The sequence below is a fragment of the Chrysochloris asiatica genome, unplaced genomic scaffold, assembly GCF_000296735.1.
Source record: "Chrysochloris asiatica unplaced genomic scaffold, ChrAsi1.0 scaffold00335, whole genome shotgun sequence".
Classification (NCBI taxonomy): Eukaryota; Metazoa; Chordata; class Mammalia; order Afrosoricida; family Chrysochloridae; genus Chrysochloris; species Chrysochloris asiatica.
This window is the reverse complement of record NW_006408853.1, coordinates 1,672,751-1,679,849: the sequence shown is the minus strand read 5'-3', so window position 1 is coordinate 1,679,849 and position 7,099 is coordinate 1,672,751.

Below are 7,099 nucleotides of genomic sequence, written 5' to 3'. Positions count from 1 at the left end.
CTACCTTGAAGAATAACAAGGAAGCTGCAAGCCATTGCATAACATGGATTAACCTTGAGGACATTATGCTGAGTGATTTCTTCACAAAAGAAGTAATACTGCGTAAAACCATTGTTGTAAAAAACTAAGAAAATGAACCCACTCAAAACAGGGGGGAAAAAATCAACCTATATATATGTAAGTGTTGATCACCAGTATGTATGGCATGAGAGGTGGGGAGGGAGGGAGGGGAAGAAAGAACATATGGTAGGAAATACACACAGGAAAGCCTGGGTGCTGGAGGGGGCGGGGGGCTGGCAATACATAAGAAGTGGGAGGGGAAAAAGAAGAACAAGGCAGACGGGAGAACGGTTGGGCAGGCACATATGGACTAGGTGGGACAGAGGTATATGGTGATGTATGCACATCATTGGAATAACAAGGCTTCAGAATACAGGGATTGAGGCATGGCTTGAAAGGGGAAAAGATGGGAATAATGTTAGGATGCTTGGCTGTCTTTTGAATCTTGGTCTCTCTTGCCTACCATTGTGAAATAGACACTTGGGAGGGCGGATAGCCAGAAATATCACAACAGAAAACATGTAAGCTTATCTTCAGTGTATAACTGACTAGAATACTTTGGGGGAGGGGTGGAAACTACCCAGACCCAAAATGGGGGTGGAGAGCTATAAAGGCAAGAAGTTACTGGCTTGCAAGATTTCAAGATGGAGCCTAGTTTCAGATGGGGCAGGGATAGACAGAACCTCCACTGAATGATTTCCAAACTGTTGGGGCTGGGCTGAGGAAAGGAAATGGGAATATAAGACTCTTGTGGTACAACAGTGAATACCTGCCTCCAGGACTGACTGTGAGGGTCAGAAATGTAGAAGCAGATTTTTTTTTTTCTCTCTCTCTGCAAAACGAGGAGATTGATTTTGCAGCCCAGGAGCAGAAGTCCTTGGGACCATCAAGAGATAAGAGTGGAAAGTGTGACCCTACCCAGAGAGGCAGTGAGGCCAGGTATGGAGACAGAGATGATGGCACGGACAGATGGAGTGGCTGAGAACACGGGACTCAGGGAGGAAGAAGAGCTGTTTGCTGACAGCTGGGGGGTGGAGGTGGGCCTGTGGGGTGTATCCTTTGGTTATTTGATGATGCACGGTGGGGATTTAAATCATTGCAGTGAAATGAAATATGATAGGATGAATGTGAAGCTGAAGTGGGACAAAGGCAAATGATGTATGCACAACCTTGGAACAACAGGGCACTGGGATACAGAGATTGAGACATGGTTTGAATGTGGAAAAGGGGGGAAATAATGTTAAGACACTTGGCTGTCATTTGAATCTTGGTTTTCCTGGTGTACCACTATAAAATAGACACTGGAGGGAAAGAGAAAGGAATAGCCAGAAATACCACCATAGAAAGCTTGTAAATCTGTCTTCTGCCTATAACTGATTGGAATACCTAAAATGGGGCTACAGTATGCCCAGTGAAGGAGACTTCCTGAAGAGCCTCTACATTACACAAGACCATAGGGGAATCCCGAACAGCAACCAGAATCTTCTCAGAGGAAATTTCCATTTGAAATGACAAGTAGACCAGCCTGGAGCAGCCAGAAGAACAGAAGATACTTCCTGAAAGAAAGGCTGACAGGAAAAATACAAAACAATATAGGCAGACTGACTGATTACTACAAGAACAAGTGGCTCACCCAGGAGACATCAAGGCAAGTGGCCGGGTCCTCCTCAGGGCAAACCCCCTTCTATGACTAAGTTGTTGTTGTTGTTGTTAAGTGCCGTCGAGTCGGTTCCGACCCATAGCGACCCTGTACAGGGTTTCCGAGGGTGTAAATCCTTACGGGAGTAGAAAGCCTCATCTTTCTCCCGCGGAGCGGCTGGTAGTTTCGAACCGCTGACCTTAAGGTTCGCAGCCCGATTCGTAACCACTACACTACCAGCACGCCCTGATTGGTGACCACATTCGTCACTGATAAAGGGAAATGAGGGAAAAGCAGCAATGAAGCTGCAAGCTGAGCCCTACAGTGCTCAACAGATTCCTGTGAATCTAGATGGAGACCTGGTTGACCAGCAATGTGGCAAGTCCAGGGGACTCTTTGACCCAGAGTCAGCAACACAGCCACAGAGAACTAAAGTGGAGAGTGAAGTGTTCAGCTGATAAGAAGAGAGGGCACATGCATAAGAACACCCATACTTACAGATAATACACACTTGACCTGGCTTCAACAACTGGATGATCAGAGCTTAACCAGAAGAAGAAAACAGAAGGAAAAAAGAATAATCTGATACAATTTGATGAAATTGACATACACCTATGAAAGCAGTAGCTCAAAAGAGGGAAAAAATCTTCACAGTGAGGATCATTCCCACCTCCTCCGCACATGGATAGGACAGTGATAGGCAACTTGGACATTGGCTACCCAGAATGGGGGAGGGCTACAGAGGCAAGAAGTTACTGGCTTACAAGCTTTCAAGAAGGAACCAAATCCAGAGGGTGTGGAACAAGGTAGAATCTCCACTGAGAAGTATCCATTCTGTATAGTTGGGGCTGATGAAAGGAGATGTGGATAGGTCTCTTGCGATACAATAGCGAATAATTGTTATCAGGACTGATTGCAAGGGTTGGAAATGTAAAGGTAGACGTTTTGTGGCAAAGGGAGAGGAGTGATTAACTTTGCAGTCTAGGAGCGGAGGTCCCTGGGACCATCAAGGGAGAAGACAGGAGAATGGAACCCTACCCAGAGAAGCAGTGATGCCAGAGATGGAGGCAGAGATGATGACGTGGGGAGATGGAGTGGCTGGGGACTTTGGACCCAGAGAGGAAGGGGGGCTGTGTGCAGACAACTGGGGGGCAGGCTTGTGGGGTATACTCTTTGGTTGGTGGATGATAGATGGAGGGGATTGTAACCATGGCAAGGAAACAATATACAACAGGATCAATGTGAAGCTAATGTTCTCCCATGTAAACAATCACATAATTCACAATAAAGCATTAAAAAAAATTTTTTTAATTAAATCTTTGATAACTTCCATATCTTCTTTATTTATCATGAGGTTATTAATTGGTCCAGTTGTGAGGATTTTTGTTTTCTTTACATAGGGTAGTAATCCATACTGAAGGTTCTAGTATCAGTAAGTCATCTTCACTTTCAGAAATCAAAGTTGTATCATCTGCATATCACAGGTTGTTAATGAGTCTTCTTCCTCCAATCTTGATGTCACACTCTTCTTTCATACAATACAGTTTATTATGTGCTCAGCATACAGATTGAATACATCTAGTGAAAGGATACAACCAGGATGCACATCCTTCCTGAATTTAAACTGCATAGTATCCCCTAATTCTGTATGAACAACTGCCTCTTGGTCTATATACAGGTTCCACATGAGCACAATTAAGTGTTTTGGAGTGCCTTGTAATGTTATCCATAGTATGTTATGATCCCTATAGTTGAATGTCATTGCATCATCAATAAAGCTCAAGTAGACAGCTTCATGGTATTCTCTCCTTTCAGCAAAGATCTATTTGATGTCAAGAATGATACTTTATTCCATGTCCTATGCATTAGGAGCAGAAATGGACTGGTATTGGTCATTTTGAGTCAGACAATCATATGGTATACATGGCTGGGAATGACCAATGGAAAAGGAATGGTGTTGCATTCATTGCTACAAAGAACATATCAAGATCAGTCCTGAAACAATCTTTGATGATTACCAGGGGTAAGAGCCCTTGTATGGCACTGTAGGATGAAGCACTGGATCACAGGTTGGTTTGAATTGCAAGGTTAGAGATTCAAACTCACCAACCACACCTTGGAAACCTTACACAAAGTCACTATAAGTCGGAACTAACTCGACGGCACTTAATTGCAATAATATAACAGGGGTATGAGGGGAAGGAGGGAAAATTACTAAGTGGAGGTTAAACAACATAATAGCATGCATGAAGGGGAAAGAAATATATAATAAAAGACTAGGGGGGTGGGAATCTACCCTTAAGAACAATGAGATAGGATCATAACCATACTCCTATAAGGAAGACCAGGGAATAAGATGATTGTTCAACTTTCTGCCCCAACCACTAATACCAAAGATGAGGAATTTGAAGATTTTTACTAACTTTTGTTGTCTGAAATTGATCAAACATGAAAAATGTATTGAAAATTATTGATTATTGGAATGCAAATGTTGGAAAGAATTATCAGGAGTTGGAAAATATGGCCTTGAGTATAAAAATAACACTGGAAATTACAGGATAGAATTTTGTAAGACCAATAACGTATTCATTGCAAACACTTTTTTCCCCCCAACAATTGGTGACAACTATATGGATGGACCTCGTCAGATGAAATACACAGATATCAAATCAAATACATCTGTGAAATGAGACCAAGGAGAAACTCAATATCACCAGTCTGAACAAAGCCAAGGTATACTATGGAAGAGGCCATTAATTATTGATATGCAAATTCAAATTGAAGCCGAAGAGAACTTTAAAGGCCCAAGCGAGTCAAACTAGGACCCTAAGTGTATCCCACCTGAACGAAGAGACTAGATTTGATGCAGAATGAAGAAAATAGGTTTGATGCATTGAACACTAATGACTGAAGACGAGGTGAGTTTGAGATGACATCAAAGATAACATTCATGAAGAAATGGAAATGTTAGTAAAAAAGGAGGGAAAAATGAAAAGACCAAAATGAATGTCAGAAGAATCTCTGAAACATGATCTTGAACATAGAGAAGTTAAAGTGACTGAAAAAAAATAACAAAATAAAAGAGCTGAACAGAAAATTTCAAAAGGCAGCTTGAGAAGACAAAGTAAAGTATTACAGTGAAATGTGAAAAAACCTGGAGTTAGAAAACCAAAATGAAGAACATACTTAGCATTTCTAAAGCTGAAAGAAGAAAAGAAAAATATCAAGCCTTGATCTGCAATATTGAAGGACCTTATGAAATCCTGGTATGGCATTGTAGGATTAGCACTGGATTGCTAACTGTAAGGCTAGCAGTTCAAATCTACCAGTCACTGCTCTGAAACCCTATACAGGGTTGCTACAAGTCAGAACCGACTCAATGGCACGTACAATATCTTAGGCAAAATGTAAGCCTGGCATGGTGCTATAGGATAAGCTCTGGACTGCAAGCCACAAGGTCAGTGGTCAAACTCACTGGTCACTCCTCAGAAACCCTATACTAATTTGCTATGAGTTGGAATCAACTCAATGGCATTTAACAACAAGAATATGGGCAAAACGGAGTCCTGTTATGGCACTATAGGATGAACACTGGACTATTAACCTCAAAGTTGGTGGTTCAAACTACCAGTTGCTCCTCACAAACCTTACACAGGGTCACTATGAGTCAGAACTGACCCAATGGCACTTAATAACATAACAATAACATGGAAAATAAAAAGAAAATCAAAGAGTGATTGATTCCTTTGAATTATGGTGCTGGAGAATAATATTGAATGTGCCATGGATTGTCAGAAGAGTCAACAAATGTGTCTTGAAAGAAATATAACCAGAATCCTCCTTAGAAGTAAAGATGGTGAGACTTCATCTCACATAGTTTTGAAATATCATCAGGTAAGACCAACCTGTGGAAGACATTATTCTTGGCAATGTAGAGGGTTAGTATGTGTGTGGGGGCAGGTGAGGGGGAGGATAGGGAGGAAGACTCAAAATTAGACTGACACAGTGCTCGAACAATGTGTTCAAACACAACCACTGTGAAGATAGTACCAGAGCAGGCAGTGTTTTGTTCTGTTGTACATAGAGTCACTGTAAGTTGGAGGGCACCTAAAAGAACTAATGCTCATTAATTCTCACAACCTTCAAAATAAAAACAACTCCATAGAGTTGTACATAAGGCTCAACATCAGCCCTTACCCTTCCTATCTTTTCATATTTCTACTTTCTGCCATTTCTCCTCACACATCTCTTTGCATGTCAAATCTAAAGAGATTATGATTTTTCTCTTAACCATGGTATTGAGACTGAATCATGGATGTATTGTTCCTCCTCTTTAGGATGATTGATTGTCCAAAATGGCACATATTGAGAGTGAAAGAGGACACGAACCAGATGGGGCAATGAGCAAAGAGTTGCAAATTCTAGTGGTGTTGTTAAATGCCATCAAGTCAGTTCTGACTCATAGAGACCCTGCATAGGGTTTCCAATGATCAGCTGGTGGATTTGAATCAACCTTGTGGTTCAAACTGACCTTGCAGTCCAGTGTTTATCCTATAGCACAACAACAGGCCATGGTCACTCTAATTGTATGGGCCTGTTGAATTCCTCTAAAGCTCAAATCCCACCACTAGTCTGTCAGTTTGTCATACTGTAGTGGCTTGCTTATTACTGTAATTCTGGAAGTTATGCCACTGGTATTTTAAATAACAGCAGGGTCACCAATGGTGGACTGGTTTCAGATGAGCTTCCAGATGAAGACAGACTAGGAAAAAGCAGGGACTAATTACTTAGGAATATTTAGTCACTAAAAACCTTATGAGTAGCAGTGGAGCATTGTCAGATAGCCCAAGAATATTGATTATTGAAATATGTTGAATAGCACGAAAATATTGTTAGAGATAGTACTGGAAAATGAGTCCTTCAGGTTGGATGGCATTCAAAATATGACTTGGGAAGAGGTGACTCTTCAAAGCAGGGTTAATAGTGATAACGTGAATGGAGTAAACCTTTCAGGACTTCAATTGTCAATGGGCTACAACTCAAAATAAGGAGAAACAACTGTTGTTGTTGTCAGGTGCCATCGAGTCGGAACCGACTCATAGCGACCCCATGCACAGCAGAACGAAACAATGTCCGATCCTGGGCCAACCTCACTACCGCTGCCACACTTGAGTCCATCAATGATGCCACCTGGCCGATCCATCTCGTTGGGGGTCTTCCTCTTTTTCTCTGACCCTCCACCCTACCCAGCATGACATCCTTCTCCAACGATTGTTTCCTCTGGACTACATGTCCATAGTATGAGAGACGAAGCTTAGCCATCCTGGCCTCCAAGGAGCACTCTGGCTGCACTTCTTCCAAAACAGATCTATTGGTTCTTTTGGCAGTCCATGGCACCTT